Source organism: Myotis myotis, unplaced genomic scaffold (genome assembly GCF_014108235.1).
Source record: "Myotis myotis isolate mMyoMyo1 unplaced genomic scaffold, mMyoMyo1.p scaffold_m19_p_3, whole genome shotgun sequence".
Lineage (NCBI taxonomy): Eukaryota > Metazoa > Chordata > Mammalia > Chiroptera > Vespertilionidae > Myotis > Myotis myotis.
Window position 1 is genome coordinate 142,826,484 of NW_023416335.1, and position 18,275 is coordinate 142,844,758.

Below are 18,275 nucleotides of genomic sequence, written 5' to 3' on the forward strand. Positions count from 1 at the left end.
TTTTTACTTCATTTTTTTCCCCCTCAACACCATGGACAGTTAAGGACAGTGAGTAATCAATAAGAAGTATTTGTAAACAATGAAATCATTTAAGCATTTTTAATGGTAATATATATTTGATAGTTAGAATTGTGCCATTCGCATATTTTTTCCTTTATCACACTCATATTTCACTTGACTGATATTCCTTTTAATATAAAATCTGAAACCATGTCTCTTAGAAACTGTCAACAGTAGATCCAGGTATTTTATCTAGATTGCCGTAAATAAATACCTTATTCTTATAGGTGAGTTCATTTTAATTAGTTACTCTCTGACTGTAGAGAGGACCAACACTATATTCCATTTTCAATATCGGATCTAAATTGCTATGGTCAAATATAAAGCTGTGAAGCCCTGGACAGTGTGGTCAGTTGCTTGGAGTATCTTCCTGGGCATTGGAAGGTCATGGGTTTGATTCCCAGTCAGAGCACATACATAGATACCTAGGTTGGTGGTTGGATACCTAGCCCTGGCTGGGACTCCTGTGGGAGGCAGCTTATGGATTTTTCTCTGACACTGATGTCTCTCTCTCTCTCTCTCTCTCTCTCTCTCTCTCCCCTTCTTTTCCTCTCTCTAACAATCAATAAGCATATCCTCAGGTGAGGATTGAAGGAAAAAATAATAAAATAAATTCATAAAAAGCTATGAAGTCACGAGAATCAATGTTATCTTTTTAAGTATATAGAATATCCATTTTGGCTAATTTAAAATAAAATAACCACTTCTATAAAATGTAATCCTCTCTAATGTTTTCTATTATAACAAGAGGCTTCTATATTTCATTTTAAATCTTCCAATCACGGTGTCCTTTTTTTTATAATATTTCAAATTATTTTGTAAAAAATATTGTTTTGATATTATTTATGTTATTATCTGAAAATATTCATTGTATAAATAGTCAAATTTTTGTGTTGTTCTTAATGTTGATTTTATAAGCATTTTTCCCTCAATGTTTGTGGAGAGCATGGCCATGGCATACTCAGCCCCAGGGCGCCTTATGTGCCATGCCAGCTCAACCTGGTTCAGTGACCCTGAGTGGGGGGGGTGAAAGGATTGAGAAAAGACAGACATGAGAATGAAAGTTGGGTCTCGGTGGGACGCTGCTCCCTGATGAGGAGACAGCGCCAGCGCCCACAAGTTGTGTCTTTATTTTATAGCAGATGCCACGAGGCAAAGTAGGGGCGTGATCAAGTTGTTTACAGCATTCTCGTGAATTTCAACCTCACTCAACTACATGCACCCGAACTCTATCACAAGGCACGTGGGGCCACGTGTTCGGACCATAGGTTCAAGCTTACAACCACAGCCGTTGGCTATGATTGTGCTGGGAGGGCCCAGCCCTCCAGCTGGGACTTGCACATGGCAATGAGAGGACCCTGTCCTTTCATTAGTCCGAGGCTTGAACCTGGCCAAAACACCGTAACCGCGCCCCACAAATGTTAAAATAAATTTTTCCCATATCCCTTTTCTGTTTCCAAAAGATAATGAATCAAAGGTAGATAAGGACGTTTAACCTGAAATAATAAAAATATATTTTAAAATGTTATATTAGTCAAGGTTTTAAGAAAAATATTTATATCATATTTCTAGACTTTAAAAACATAGAACTACAGAGCCTCCATTAGCCCTTGGCATGCTATGATTGTTCCTCACCTTTTGTCTCATCTCTTACTTTCATAATCTCTTCTAAATCATATTTATATCAGTAACAAATACAGACTCCTTATGGACTGTAGACTGGTATTAATTTTACATGACTTCTTTTACATTTGATACCTATGTCCTTATCTCTTTTTATACACTTTTTTTTTTTTTGCCCAATTATATTCTACTCTACCTCTCTCTGATGTTATTTCCATAGTTAGAAATATTGATCTTACTTTTAGGAGCTTGACAATAAAGTACCATAGTTTACCACGTCTAAATTTTCTAATGATGCTACTTATGGGGAAATTGTACCTTTTTATAGATTTTACATTCCTTTATTTAGAAGCAGGGTGTATTTGTTCCTGTTAAAAAATAAATTTTCTCACTTGTTAAATCATTTGGAATGGAAACGTGGCAGGCATAATAAGAGAATTGATTTACCCTGACTCTGCTACTATTTCTGTGAATTTAAATTGGCATTTAAACATCCCGGTCTCTTCTTTTGAAAAAATGAATTGTTAGGCTGGATTGTCATCAGGATCTTCAGCTTTAAATTTATAAATTCTTGTTTTCTAATTCACATATCTAATTAAGTAGAAATTATAAATAAACAATTTCGGTCAGAGGATAAATAATTCAATTAGATTAGATGTGATGACTGTCAGAAGGCTGAAATGGAGCTCAGTGGTGTAAACTAACAATAGATGGACTGGGTCGTCTATACATATAAAGCTTAAGTGACTGGCCCACTGGCCGACCATTCGACTGTCCTACCAGTAGCTATGATGCACACTGACCACTAGGGGGAAGGTGCTCAATGCAGGAGCTGCTGAGCTGTGGTGACTTGGTAGCTGTGGTTCTTGGGTGACGCACCCGGAACCAGAGAGGAGGGAGCCTGATTCTGAGGTGCATTACCCAACAACCACCCTCTTGCAATCCAGGACCCCTTGGGGGATGTTGGAGAGCCAGTTTTGGCCGAGGGACCCCACCGGTGCACGAATTCATGCACCAGTCCTCTAGCCCATTGGCTCCCCACTTTGGGTCTCGTTCCCCACTAGGCCTCTAGCCCATTGTAGAGGTCGTGGGTCTGGCCCTTACAGAAATTTTTCAACTTGATTAGCTAAATGATGAGACGTACAGGACCTACTGGCTGCAGCCCCGATGGCTGGCACCCACGGCAGCCCATTCAGTTAATATCGATTTCCAGAGGAGGCAGCCGATTTTCCCACTACCACTCTCGGCTGGGAAACCAGCCACGGCTCCCCTCCTTCCAGTGGACAGTAGCACCTGCAGGCAACCTCAGAGGAGGGAAAGAGGCGAAGGAGCAGCTCAGGTGGGAAGAAGGAGGTTCCTGCCACCACCACAGGACTCTGCCTGGGTGGAAGGGCCTGGGTGGAAGAGCCTGACATTGAGTAGGATCCTGCCTAGGCCAACTGATTCCAGGCTAAGTAAATCCTGTTTGCTAAAAATTGCATTTTGCAGCTAAATGTCCACAAGTTGTCAGTTACCACCAAACTTAGGGTAAAGTGAGATGAAACAAGCGAGACAGATACAGAGAGAAAGTGGCATAATGTTGGGAGAAGAGAGGAGGGAGCCTGATTCTGGGGTGCGTCACCTGAGAACCACCCTCTGGCAATCCGGGACCCCTCAGGGGATGTCAGAGAGCCAGTTTCAGGCCTGATTCCCGCAGGTCAGGCCTAGGGACTCCACCAGTGCACGAATCTGTGCACCAGGTCTCTAGTTGTTATATAAACCACCTGTGACTAACTTCATGTCTACCCCGCATTTGTTCACCATTGATGGCATGTGAAAGACACTGCTCAAAATGTTGCCCTTTTAATTCTCTGTGAACTTTACCTGGTAGTTTATTCTTCATTTCATTAACTTTTTGTCTTGTCGTTGTCATACCTCAGAACCCCAATCTTTTATACTGCTTTACTCTGAAATTGTAACAAACATTATGCTTACCCAACACCATCTTCAATTGTTTTATTTTTCTTTTCAGTTATTACTTTTTGTTTTGCTTTGTTTTGTTTTTATTTATTTATTTTTTCTCATCCTATATAATAAGGTGCTAATATGCTAATTAGACCGAACAGCAGAACTACAATATTCCGAACAACTGTCCGGGTGACCTTCCATAGGAAGCCGGGGCTGTGAGGGCCGGCCAAGACTGCAAGGGGCTGTGAGGGTCGCAAAGGGCTGCAAGGTTCGCCCGAGGCTGCGAGGGGCTGTGAGGGCTGGCTGGGATGGGAGGGGCTGTGAGGGCTGGCCAGGGCTTCAAGGGCAGGCCGAGGCAGCTGGGGCTGCGAGGGCCAAACCCTTTGCACGAATTTCATGCATAGGGCCTCTAGTTTATTACTAAAGCAAATGTTCTCCTTATATCTTGCTTCCTCCTTTATTATCTTACTAGAGGCCTGGTGCATGAATTCGTGCACGGGTGGGGTCCCTTGGACTGGCCGTTGATTGGGGCTGATTGGGGCCATCTCACCCAGTCCTGATCGGGGCCTATAGGGTCTGGCCGGCTGGGGGGAAAGACCAAGGGAGGTTGGCCGGCCACAAGATGTTGGTTGTGGGAGTGCACTGACCACCAGGGAGCAGCTCCTGCATTGAGCATCTGTCCCCTGGTAGTCAGTGAGCATCATGGATACCAGCCAGTTGTCTATTTGTCCAGTCGTAACAGTTGCTTAGGCTTTTACATATATAGATAGGAACTTTCCTCCTCTATGCTGTATGCCAAAATTATCCAGTGAAGTCCAGAGACTGGGGGAATGTAATGTTGGCTTTCTTCATGTCTGCACTCAGATGGCTGAGCCTTGATGGATAAGCACCACAATATCAGACAGAATGATAAACTAATCATTCATAATCACCAGTATTGTGAGCCTTTTGACTACCTGTTCAATCAATTACTTTAAAATATTTTTTGAGCTTTGTGAAACTTCCCATTTCTCTCATCACAGTCTGTTCTCAACAGAAAGTCAAACTTTCTCTTCAGAAAGAAAAGAGGAAATAGTAAAGAATTATCTCAAATTCCGAATACCAATTTAAAAATCACCTTTCTATTCTTTCTTCTTTGTCACAAAACTGGGGTTGTCACTCTTCCTTTGTAAAATCAATTTTTAAACTGTCCTTTAGCTATTTCATTCCTCTTCCTTTTATACACAGTGTCTTCAACTTTTTCAATTGTACTATATCACCCATATATATTTATACATCTATACTAATAAAAGGGTAATATACTAAATAGACCAGATAGACCAGACATCTTCTGGATGTCCTTCCGGACAAAGCCGCTGCGGCTGCGAGGGCCAAGAGCAGGCGGCTGCGGTGGCTGGCAGAGGCAGCAGCAGCAGCATGGTGGGGGCAGCACCTTCCCCTGATCAACCCAGTTGCTTCCTACAGAGCTAGGACATCCCCTGAGGGCTCCAGGACTGTGAGAGGGGGCAGGCCAGGCTGAGGGACCGCCCCCCACCCCAGTGTATGAATTTTCATGCACCAGGCCTATAAGAGCAATATAAACAAAAAATTCTCTTTTGAAGACACATTTTCCTTGTATGTTCCTAAAGTTTTCTTATCTTTTCAAAAATCATTGCTACTGCAACGACTACTACTATTGCTAGTGTTACTAATAACACATGCCAATTTTGAGCACTTAAATCTCAGTGCATTTTTATAGAGGCTGTAGGAGGTAGGTTTGGGGGTACTATTATTAAAACCCTTTACGCAGAGGAAAGTGAAACTGGGAGATTCTGTGATTTGACCAAGATCTAATAGCCAGTAGAGGCAGCAGAGGTTTACAAACTCAATAATATGGCTACAGAACCCAGGGTATTTAGCACTGTTTTATCATTCTCAGACCATTACAGTCCTAACTACTGTCATCTGCTCCAGTCCCACTTCCAGAGTCCGTTCTGTTGGAGCTATAGCAGTAGCTGAGCTTTGTGTGATAAGAAGAGCACTTGACTTGGATTGCAACCAACCAAAAGAGAAAAGTACAAATCCATCCTACTCTCTGTGTCTTCAGGAGAGCCAGTGAGCTTCTCTGAGGCTTTCTCCCTGCCCAACAAGAGGGAATCATAATATTAAATCTATCTAGCCCACAGCTGTATCTTCAAGTAACAATGAGAGAATTAATATAAAAGTATTTGTAAATCACTCTACAAATTTAAGCAATATCAAGGTATCATTTGCACTAGCATTTTTCTGTTAGAATGTAGAGTAAGAATTGGGCTAAATATCTGTTTGAAACGTATCTTACAACCTTGAATCTCAATTTCATCATGTGTAAAATGGAAGTAAAAATTAATAACCTTAGAAGTTAAGGTATTTTAGGTTTTTGTAAAGTGGCATGTATATGGTGTGATACATATGCTAATTCCCCAATAAAAATGAATTCTCCAAAGTCTTTCCCACTGCCCTAGGTAGTCGGATTCAATGATCCAAAACCTGAATTAAATCCTACTACCCTTTATATTTGTTTAGCTTGGATCATTGAATCCTACTTCTTTTTTATGTTTGTTTAGTTTTTCTAATTCTTTCTATCCCTTAGGCCCTGGGTCCTGTATTCTTTTGACCAAGTAAGAGTTTCTCTCTTTCAATTTTGACAAAATCAAACTGGATTGATTACTTTTTCATGGTTCTTACCACTTCATTCTGCCTGATTACACAGCTGTGCTTCATTGATTCTCTTTCAGACTACAATTCAACCCTGAGTCTTTGTTCCTTGTTAGGGACTCTGCATTGCTCTCTTGTCTGTGTGTGAGCATGTATGCCTATTTTAAATAAATTTTTACTTTTTAGAATTTTATCCTTTTTTTTACTTATGCATAGTACTGACATAGTACAATTATTTAAATAATTTATATAATTTAAATAGTTAGGGTGTTCTCAAGTATATTCCCAAACTGCCACAGAGCTAGCTTGTTTCCTAATTTAGAACTTTCAAATGTGGTAAGAAACAGGATGCTTCTTTCTCAGATTATTCTTCAACCTTGGCAATGGCAGAACCAGAGGAAACAACTTTGAATGTAATTCCCTGGAGGGGGGCGGGGCACCACATACTCCTCTTCGCATGCCCTTCTCATTCTGGCATATCCATGCTGCAGAGCTTTTCCAGATTTTTCCACCAGTGAAAATATTTTTCTTTTTAGGAATATAATTTGTCACGTATCCAATGAACAATTTTGATGCAATTGTTAAGAAAATTCTGCCATCCTTTTTTCTTTGGACCAAGACTTGAGGTTTCTTACATTCCACTGTATACTTGGTGGTGAAGGGCAGGCAGCAGTGTGCTCCGTGACCTGCATCTCTTATGGAACTAAGAGGAGATGTTGAATTTTCACCTTGTTCAGCTTTCTTTTCCTTTTTGTGAGGGTGGAAATGATGACTTCCAAGCTCCATGCATGCCAGGCAGAACAGCTTGTTCCTTTTTATTGGTGTATAACATTTATTGTATGGATGTATCTTCGTCTGTTTAACTATTAACCTGTTTCTAGTTTTTGATTTTTAAAAATAACACCCCTATAAATGAATAGGTTTTTGTGTGAATGTAAGTTTTCATTTCTCTGAGATAAATTCCCAGAAGTGCAATTATTGGGTTTTATGGTAGTTACATGTTTAGTATTCAAAACAACAACAACAATAAAAAAGTTGCAACTACTTTTCAAGAATAACTGTGTCATTTTACGTTTTCAGCAGCATGAGTGATGGAGTTTCTTCACTACCTCACCAGAATTCAGTGGTTTTATTATTTATTTACTAGGGCCCAGTGCACGAATTCATGAACCTTGAAAGGAACTGTGGGCCATGAGGCTGCCGTGGGCATAGGGGCAGGTCTCAACCCATCCTCTGAGCCCCTGCTCGACCCCCATCTCACTGCGGCCCTCCAGTCCCCAGTCTGCAGGCAGCCCTGCTCCTGCTGCCACTGTTCCTATATGCTGATCAGCGCTGGCCCTGCTCACACCCACTGATGGAGGGAAGCAACTGGGGCTGGCGCCAGCAGCAGATGCGAGTGCCTGGATGGGAGCAAAGAATTTTCAGTAACCACCAGAGGCTCGTCCTGATGACAGTGACCGGCTCCCCTTCTTGGTCTGGCACCCCTGCTCACCTACTCCACCATCTCTCCGTGGCCGACACCTGCCATGTTCTGCACTCTGCCGCCTGCTGCCAATGCCCACCATGTTCCGTGTGTGCTCCCTGATGGTCAGTGCATGTCACAGTGACAGGATGTTCAGTTGTTCTCTTTTGCTGTTCAGTCTATTTGCATATTAGCCTTTTATAATATAGGATTCTTTTAGCCATTTCATTCTGTGTTTAGTAATATCGCATATAGTTTTGATTTGCATTTTCATAATGGCTAATGATATTAACATCTTTATATGTGTTTATTTGCCATATATATATACATTATTCAATAAAATGTTGCTTCATGTCTTTAGCCCATCAAGTAATTGTATCATTTGTGTGTGTTTTTTTACTGTTTACATTGAGATTTCTTAATATATTCTCTAGATATTAGCTCCTTGTTAGATGCGTTTGCAAGTCTCCCAGGCTATCTTGTCTTTTCATTCTCCTGATAAGGTCTTTACAGAGCAAAACTTTTAATTTTGCGGAGCTCCAATTTATCAATTTTCCTACAATGGAATGTGTTTTGGTGTTATGTTGAAAAAATTTTGCTTAGCCCTAGATACCAAAGATTTTCTAAGTCTGAGTTCTCTACTCTGATCCATTGATATATACCTATGCTTATGCCATACTTCCCTGTCTTGATTATTTTAGTTCTTTAATAAGCCATAATATCAGGCTGTTATACCTTCTCCTTTATTCTTCTTTGTCAAAATTATTTATAATATTTTAAATTAAAAAAACAATATATGAAAGCACACAAGTAAAATATTTCAAGTGATAGAAAATTCATGTGTTTCTTGGGAGTATATTTTGGAAACTTTTAAAGAAAGATCTCCCCTTTTGATCACACAGGAGGGTATACATTGGTTTTTCAGATGTACAGCCTTCCTGATGAGCTTAAGACGAATGCTTCTAACTACACAGGACAGCTCAAAGGTCCATTGCTTTACATCTTTTAACTGAAAAGAGTTGAAGCAAAATTTGGCCTTGGTTGCAATTCTGTTCATATTGTAGTGGTGGATTTTGACAGGACCATGTTGTTTTGCTTGCATCACAATGACTCAAGATGGTTAGAAGACTAATCTTATTTTAAAATATATATTTTTATTGATTTCAGAGAGGAAGGGAGAGGGAGAGAGATAGAAACATCAATGATGAGAGAGAATCATTGATAGGCTGCCTCCTGAACACCCCCTAATCAGGATGGAGCCCGCAAGCCAGGCATGTGCTCTTGACCAGAATTGAACCTGGGACCCTTCAGTCCACAGGCCAATACTCCATCCACTGAGCTAAACCAGTTAGTGCTAGAAGCCTCATCTTTTGTGTGGTATGACCAGGGAGAAGCTTGGATCAATTTTGAAAAAGCTCCTTTTGTGCAGAATTATTCATAGATAGAGAATGGATTAGCCTTGTCCCCACATGTTTAGTTTTTCTAGTGTCAGAAAGGCTCATGTTAAGCTGATATTGCCCACACAAATTTGGAGATAAAGTAATTAAGCAGAAAAGTCCATTAGCTATTACTTACAGGACAGAATTAAACTGTTCTACACAGGAAACAAGGGTAGAAAACAGGGCTTCTGTCTTTAGTTGATTTTCTGGAAGTGTGTTTTACTGCCTCAGGCAGATTAAAATGACCCTCTACTGATCCATCTTCAGAATGCTTTGGCAGGAAGATTGCTTCATCAAGGGGTGCTGCATCCTGGAACAGGCAGAATTTTGTATAGTGAATGTTGTAAGAAAGCAGCACCTTCTCTGACAGTAATTTGGAGAGATTTTATAGAAAAACTAGAGGCCCAGTGCATGGATCCCTACACATTGAAAATAAATTAATTAGAAGGTGGCTGGTGGGGCGGGACTGGAGGAGACTGGACTGACAGGCCCTGGAGCCAACATCCCATGGTCCCTCCCTGGCTGGTCACACCTGGGGTGGCACTGGGGCTCAAAGGGCCTCTGTGGAGTGAGCAGGGTCCCTCCGGCAGGTGAGGTTCCTCGGCCTGGCCAGCAGGGATCAGGCTGAAACCAGCTCTCCAACATCCTCCAAGGGGTCCTGGATTGAGAGAGGGCAGTTCTTGGGTGACGCACCCCGGAATCAAGCTGCCTCCTCTCTGGTTCCAGGTGTGTCACCTGAGAACCCAAGCTGCCAAGTCACCACAGCTCGGCAGCTTCTGCATTGAGCATCTGCCCCCTGATGGTCATTGTGCATCATAACTACCGGTCAGATGGTTGGACGGTAGCTTAGGCTTTTATATGTATAAATAATGGTTTCAATAAAGGTCCAAATATATTACCTCTGCTGTATCATTTGGCTTGACAAGCAGCATATGAAAAGACAGGGAAATATGCAGTAGAGCAGAAAGTGATATAAAAGCAATATCAAAAAAATCAAATCTTAATTATTTCTGCTAAGTAATTTGTAGACAGAAATAAGCTTGGGGAAGTATCAGGCTGACCCACATTACCCAGAATGCAATATTAGTGGAAAAGATACTAATAAAATGGAATGTCATTTGCCTTTATCATTTTACCACCCCAAATCCTCCCTCCACCATTTTATTTAAGGAGATACTTCCTTTCTCATTTAAATCATATCGTTCTGATGGAGATGTTTGGTCACAGTGCTATTTCTCCTTGGCCACAGGAATGATTATGTGACCCAGTTAAACAAACCATAGGTTTTCAGCCTGTAGCCATAACAATTATTTTTATTATGGGATCATGTATCAAGCTGGGTCTATCAAACCATTTTCTAAGAGTTACGTTCTGAATACTTGGAGTCAGTATGCTAGAATGTAAGGAAGGGAAAGTAAGCTTATTAAAATGCTAAAGAGACATGATTCTTTAGATTCATTTTTCCCTGAGATCAGTTATACCCTATTTTTTCTTCAGTTGGTTAGTTGAGCTAATAATGTTTTCAAATTTGTGTTTTTGTGCAAAAAAAAAAAAAAAAAAAATGTTTCCAAATCTTAGCTATGGTAAATTGTGCTGCAATGATCTTATGGGTTCATATATCTTTTCTGATTGGTGTTTCTAGTTTCTTGGGATATATTCCTAGAAGTGGGATCACTGGGTCAAATGGGAGTTCCATTTTTAGTTTTTTGAGAAAACTCCATACTGTTCTCCACAGTGGCTGCACCAGTTTGCATTCCCACAAGCTGTGCACCAGGGTTCCTTTTTCTCTGCATCCTCGCCAGCACTTGTCCTTTGTTGATTTGTTGATGATGGCCATTCTGACAGGTGTGAGATGGTACCTCATTGTCGTTTTGATTTGCATCTTTCTGATGATTAGTGACTTTAAGCATGTTTTCATATGTCTCTTGCCCTTCCTTATGTCCTCTTTTGAAAAGTATCTATTTAGGTCCTTTGCCCATTTTTTGATTGGGTTGTTTATCTTCCTTTTGTTAAGTTGTATGAGTTCTCTGTAAATGTTGGAGATTAAACCCTTATCGGTGATAAGATTGGCAAATATGTCCTCCCATGCAGTGGGCTTTCTTGTTATTTTGTTGATGGTTTCTTTGCTGTACAGAAGCTTTTTATTTTGATGAACAGCCTAAGTGCCCATTAGCAGATGAGTGGATTAAAAAACTGATATATCTACACAATGGAATACTACACTGTGGTAAAAAAGAAGGATTTCTTACCATTTGCAACAGCATGGATGGAACTAGAGAGCATTATGCTAAGTGAAATAAGCCAGTCAGAGAAAGATAAATATCACATGATCTCACTCATTTGTGGAATATAGTGAACAACATAAACTGATGAAAAAAACACACAAAAAAAACAGATCCAGAGACAGAGAAGCATTGATCAGACTGTCAAACCTCAGAGGGAAGGTAGGGGAAAGTGGGGGTAAGGGGGAGAGGTCAACCAAAGGACTTTTATGCATGCATATAAGCCTAACCAATGGCCACAGACACCACGGGGATGAGGGCATGACTGGGGGGTGAGGGGGCAATGGGGGAATAAGGACACATATCTAATACCTTAGTCAATAAAGAAAAGAAAAGAAAAGAAAAGAAAAGAAAAGAAAAGAAAAGAAAAGAAAAGAAAAGAAAAGAAAAAATAAAATTGTGGTTTTCCTTATTTATACTTTTTTTTATAACATCTTTTTTTTAGAAGAGTAGTTTTAGGTTTACAGCAACATTGAGACGAAGTACAAAAATTTCCTGTCCCCACACATGCTTAGCCTTCCCATCTATCAACAGCATTTACCAGAATTGTCAAATTTTCACTACAGTGACACATGATAATCACCCCAAATCCATAGTTAACCTTAGGGTTCAATCTTGATGTACATTCTATGGATATGAAAAAATGTATAATGGCATACATCCACTATTATAATATTATACAGAGTGTTTTCACTGCTGTTTCCATAGTTTTTATTTTTCCAGAATGTCAAATAATTGGAATCATACAGTATGTGGACTTTCATATCGGCCTTTTCACTTAGGAACATGTATTCAAGCTTCCTCCATGTGCTTTTTCTTCTTAGTCCTGGAGAATATTCCATTGTCTTTATGTATCACATTTTATGTAATTATTCACCTTCTGAAAGGCATCTTGGTTGTTTTAAAAAAATTGTAATTATAAGTAAAGCTAATATAAATGTGTGTGAAGAATTTAATGAGACATATGTTTTTAAGTCCTTTGGAATACTAAAGAACACAATTATTGGATGTATGATAAGACTATGTTTAGCTTTGTAAGAAACTACAGAAGTGTTTTGCATTCCCACCAGCAATGTATGAGAGTTCCTGTTGCTCCACATCCTCACCAGGGTTAAGTATTCTCAGTGTTCTGGATTTGAGACTTTCTAGTAGACATATAGTAGTATCTCATTATAGCTTTGATTTGCATGTCTTTGATAAAAATATGATGTAGAGAATCTTTTTCTATGCCTATGTGACATCTACATATTGTTTTTGGTGAGATGTCTGCTCAGTTCTTTAACCAAATTTTTTTTTTTTTGAAAGAAAAAAAAAGAGACTAATTTTATTTTAACGAATGTTTGTGATTTGACATGTTTGCTTTATATTTTTTGTTGTTTTAAAGAAATAAAAGGTAATAAAAACTGTTGTTTCTTCACACCCCATTCCGGCCCACTCCACTTCTTCAGAGGCAGCCACTATCTGGAAGTTGGTGTGTTTCCTTCCTCCAAGTTTTCATATTTCTATGTATGTATGTACCCATAAGTTATAGCATATACCTGTTCTGCTAGGATGGTGGTCTCTAGTCAAATCTTTTTTTTTTCTTTTTTTTTTTTATTGCTTAAAGTATTACAAAGGGTATTACATATGTGTCCATTTTATCCCCCCGCCCTAGACAGTCCCCTAGCCTCCCCTATCCCCCAATGTCTTATGTCCACTGGTTATGCTTATATGCATGCATACAAGTCCTTTAGTTGATCTCTTACCCCCCTACCTCCTGCCCCCCAACCCTCCCCGGCCTTCCTGCTGCAGTTTGACAATCTGTTTGAGGCAGCTCTGCCTCTATATCTATTATTGTTCAAAAGTTTATAATGGTCTCTATTATCCATGAATGAGTGAGATCATGTGGTATTTTTCCTTCATTGACTCGCTTATTTCACTTAGCATAATGCTCTCCAGTTCCATCCATGACGTTGCAAATGGTAAGAGTTCCTTCCTTTTTAGAGCAGCATAGTATTCCATCGTGTAGATGTACCACAGTTTTCTAATCCATTCATCTACTGATGGGCACTTAGGCTGTTTCCAGCTCTTAGCTATGGTGAATTGTGCTGCTATGAACATAGGGGTGCATATATCCTTTCTGATTGGTGTTTCTGGTTTCTTGGGATATATTCCTAGAAGTGGGATCACAGGGTCAAATGGGAGTTCCATTTTCAGTTTTTTAAGGAAACTCCATACTGTCTTCCATAGTGGCTGCACCAGTCTGCATTCCCACCAGCAGTGCACAAGTGTTCCTTTTTCTCCACATCCTCTCCAGCACTTGTCGTTTGTTGATTTGTTGATGATAGCCAGTCTGACAGGTGTGAGATGGTACCTCATTGTTGTTTTGATTTGCATCTCTCGGATGATTAGTGACTTTGAGCATGTTTTCATATGTCTCTTGGCTTTCTGAATGTCCTCTTTTGAAAGGTGTCTATTTAGGTCCTTTGCCCATTTTTTGATTGGATTGTTTATCTTCCTTTTGTTAAGTTGTATGAGTTCCCTATAAATTTTGGAGATTAGGCCCTTATCAGATATGACATTGGCAAATATGTTTTCCCACACAATGGGTTTTCTCGTTGTTTTGTTGATGGTTTCTTTTGCTGTGCAGAAGCTTTTTATTTTGATGTAGTCCCATTTGTTCATTTTCTCTTTCGTTTCAAGTGCCCTAGGAGCTGTATCAGTGAAGAAATTGCTTCGGCATATGTCTGAGATTTTGTTGCCTTTGGATTCTTCTAGAATTTTTATGGTTTCCTGTCGTACATTTAAGTCCTTTATCCATTTTGAGTTTATTTTTGTGTATGGTGTAAGTTGGTGGTCTAGTTTCATTTTCTTGCATATATCTGTCCAATTTTCCCAACACCATTTATTGAAGAGACTAGTTCTTTAACCAAATTTTTAATAGGATTGTTTATTTTCTTGTTCAGTTTAAAGAGTTCTTTTTATATTTTAGGTAACAGTTCTTTATCAGATGTGCCTTTTATAAATATTTTCTCCAAGTCTGTGGCTTGTCTCCAAATTCTCTTTATGTTATCTATTACAGAGCAGACGTTTTCTAATTTTAATGAAATCCAGTTTGCCAATTAGTTATTTTATGTATCATGTCTTTGGTGTTGTATATGAGCATCATCATATCTAAAGTCATCTAGGTTTTGTCTTATCTTCTAGGAGTTCTATATTTATATGTCTATCATCCATTTTGAGTTAATTTCTGTGAAAAGTATGAGATCTTTATCTAGATTTAATTTTACATGTGGATGTTCTCTTGTTCCAGCACTATTTGTTGAAGAGACTGTCTTTGCTGCATTGCATTGCCTTTACTTATTTGCCAAAAATTACTTGATTATATTTATAGGGGTACTATTTCTTGGCTCTCTAATTTGTTCCATTAAAATATTTTCTCCTTCTCCTTCTCTTAATCCCTTCTCCTCTTCCTCCTCCTCCTCCTCCTCCTCCTCCTCCTCCTCCTCCTCCTCCTCCTCCTCCTCCTCCTTCTCCTCCTTCTCCTTCTCCTTCTCCTTCTCCTTCTCCTTCTCCTTCTCCTTCTCCTTCTCCTTCTCCTTCTCCTTCTCCTTCTCCTTCTCCTTCTCCTTCTCCTTCTCCTTCTCCTTCTCCTTCTCCTTCTCCTTCTCCTTCTCCTTCTCCTTCTTGTCTCATAGGAGAGAACACTGAAATAGGTTAGACTCTGTTGCTATAGCAAGCTAAAATTGTGTCAGACAGTTTTGATCATCTGCCACAGAATGAAGCTTGCAATTTGTCTATTCATTTACCAATACCACATTGTCTTGATAACCGTAGCTTTATAGAAAGTCTTGAAGTTGGGTAGCATCCTACACCTAAATATTTTGGGGGTGCTAATGTAAATGGTGTTGTGTTTTTAAATTCAAATTCCATTTGTTCATTATAGTATAGAGGAAACTAACTATTGTATATTAAGCTTGTATCCTGCAAACTTGTTACAGTCACTTATTAGTTTCAGAATGATCTTTGTTGATTCTTTTGGATTTTCTACATAAACAATCATATTATCTGGGAGCCAAAGACAATTTTATATATTGCTTCCCAATATGTTTTCCTTTCCTTTCCTTTCCTTTCCTTTCCTTTCCTTTCCTTTCCTTTCCTTTCCTTTCCTTTCCTTTCCTTTCCTTTCCTTTCCTTTCCTTTCCTTTCCTTTCCTTTCCTTTCCTTTCCTTTCCTTTCTCTCTATATTGTTGAAAAGAGTGATGAAAGAGGTCATCCTTGCTACTTAATCTTGGTGGGAAAGCTTTAACTTTCTCACCATTAAACATGAGGTTTTCAAAATAAATAGTATTTATTAAGTTGAGAAATTTCTTTTACTCTTGATTTACTGATAGTTTTTATCATGAAAGGATGTTGGATTGTGTCAAATGCTTTTTCTGCTTCTATTGATGTGATAATGTGGTTTTTCATTTTTAGTCCATTGTGATAATAAATTTCATTTATTAATTTTCAAATGTTAAACCAGCTTTGCATAACTAAGCTAGGAAAAACCCCATTTGGTCATGGTATGTTAGTTGCTTATTTTAATCATTTTTTATTTTGATTTGCAAATATTTTATTGAGGATTTTAGCATCTATGTTCATGAGACATATAGGTCTTCAGTTTTTGTTGTTTTTATAATGTCTTTGTCTGGTTTCATATAAAGAAATAGGAAATATTCACTCTGCTTATATCCTCTCAAACAGATTATAGAGAGTTGGTATGATTTCTTCCTTAAACGTCTGGTAAAATTTAGTAAACACATCTGGGCCTGGTGCTTTTTGTCTTTTTGTTTTGGTAAGTGATTAATTATTGATATATATATATATATATATATATATATATATATATATATATATTTAATCCTCACCTGAGGGGATATATATATATATATATTTTTTTTTTGAGAGAGAGAGAGAGAGAGAGAGAGTGAAGGGGAGGGAGCATGGGGTAAACAGAGAGAGAGAGAAAAATTGATGTGAGAGAAACACAATTGAACCCTGACTGGGCCCAGGGATGAAGCCTACAACTAAGGTATGTGCTCTTGACCAGGAATTGAACCCATGACACTTTGGTCCACAGGTTGATGCTTTAACTACTGAGCATAACCAGTCATGGCGATAGAATTTCATTAATAGATATAAACATATTAACATTATCTATTTCTTCTTGTGTGAGTTTGGGAAGGTTGTATCTTTAAAGAATTGATCCACTCATCTAGGTTATTAAATTTCTAGTCATATAGTTGTTCATAGTATTTCTTTATCAGACTTTTCACTTCCATGGCATCTGTAGAGATATCCCCTCTTTGATTTCTGATATTAGTAATTTGCATCCACTCTTTTTTTTCTTCATTAGCTTAATTAGATGCTAATTGATTTTATTGATCTTTTCAAATAGCTAGATTTTGGTTTTGTTGATTTTCTGTACTGATTTTCAGTTTTCAATTTTATTGTTTTACTAGAGGCCCAGTGCATGAAAATCCATGCACTGCAGGGGAAGGGGGTCCCTCAGCCTGGCCTACTCACAGTCCATGAGCCCTCAGGAGTGGGGGGCAACTTGGCCATCAGGGGAAGGCGACACCCCATAACACCCCTGCTGCTGCCACTGCTGACAGTGCAAGCCTTGGCCCACCCTGGTTACCTGAGCTTCAGGCAGCCTTGGACGGCTGGGCAGCTGCTATCTGAGGCTTGCCTGTGTCTCAGGCCGGTCCTGGGTGGCTGGAGGGCTGAGGGCAGGTCTGGCCACACCAAGGGCCTGCCACCCTGGCATGGCTGAAAGGACTGGGGGACTCCAGTGGGGCTGAGGGGACTGGGTGCCACCATCTTATGGCTATGGGTGCCACCATCTTTGTGAGGGTGTGATGGTCAATTTGCATATCCTGTCTTTATTAGATAGGATACTCTAGTTTTTATTTCTCCTATTATGTTTACTTTGAATTTAATTTGCTGTTCCATTTCTTGTTTCCTGAGGTGATTAGAAAAAGTCAACTTATAGCTTTTGACACATTTTTTGGGACTAAGATGAGATAAACGTTAAAAGGGCAAAGACGAGGCAAAAAAAGGGGGGGGGGCAAACATATTATTGTAAATGTAAAGGACAAGATAAATTGTGTTTGTATGAAATATATGACATAATGCATTTATATGTGCTATTGTAACACAATGGTATTCTATATTTAACTATAGAAAAGGCATAGTAAAAAGTATATATATATATATATATATATATATATATATATATATATATATATTTGGTGAATATTAACTGAATAGATTTCCATTTTGAAACGTGAATTATTTTCTGATCCTCTTTGAAATGAGAAGATCAGAAATTTATTTTTCTGATATTTTTATAAAGCATTTTAAAAAAGAAAAATGTGGGAATATCCAATTGTTTTCTTTAGTCAGGTCATCCTTGCTTGAAATTTGCCTACTATGAAATCTATTCTCTACTTCTGGTTCTCTTCTTTTAGTAGATAGTTGTTGAAACATTTTGGCTCTATTCACCAAGTGCCAACTCTTATCATTTTAACTCCTTATTAGTTAACAATAATTTCTACATTGAATTTCATAGTCATTTAATTCACTATTCAGAAATATTTTGTATAGAAAATCATTGATCTGTTGAGGTTATTATTAACTAGAGGCCTGGTGCACAATATTCCTGCATGGGCGGGGGGCGGGGGGTATCCCACAGCCTGGCTTGCACCCTCTCGCAATCCGAGACCTCTCGGGTAGGGTCCCTAGGCTTGGCCAGTAATCAGG

The 18,275-nt window shown here is 39.0% G+C and overlaps 1 non-coding gene across 1 annotated transcript; it reads right to left on the minus strand.

Moving 5' to 3' along the window:
- Nucleotides 1–15,133: 15,133 nt before the first annotated feature.
- Nucleotides 15,134–15,256, minus strand: LOC118652331. The gene has a single exon (XR_004966576.1). It is a non-coding gene; the product is annotated as a small nucleolar RNA SNORA28 (small nucleolar RNA).
- Between the last annotated feature and the right edge of the window lie 3,019 nt (nucleotides 15,257–18,275).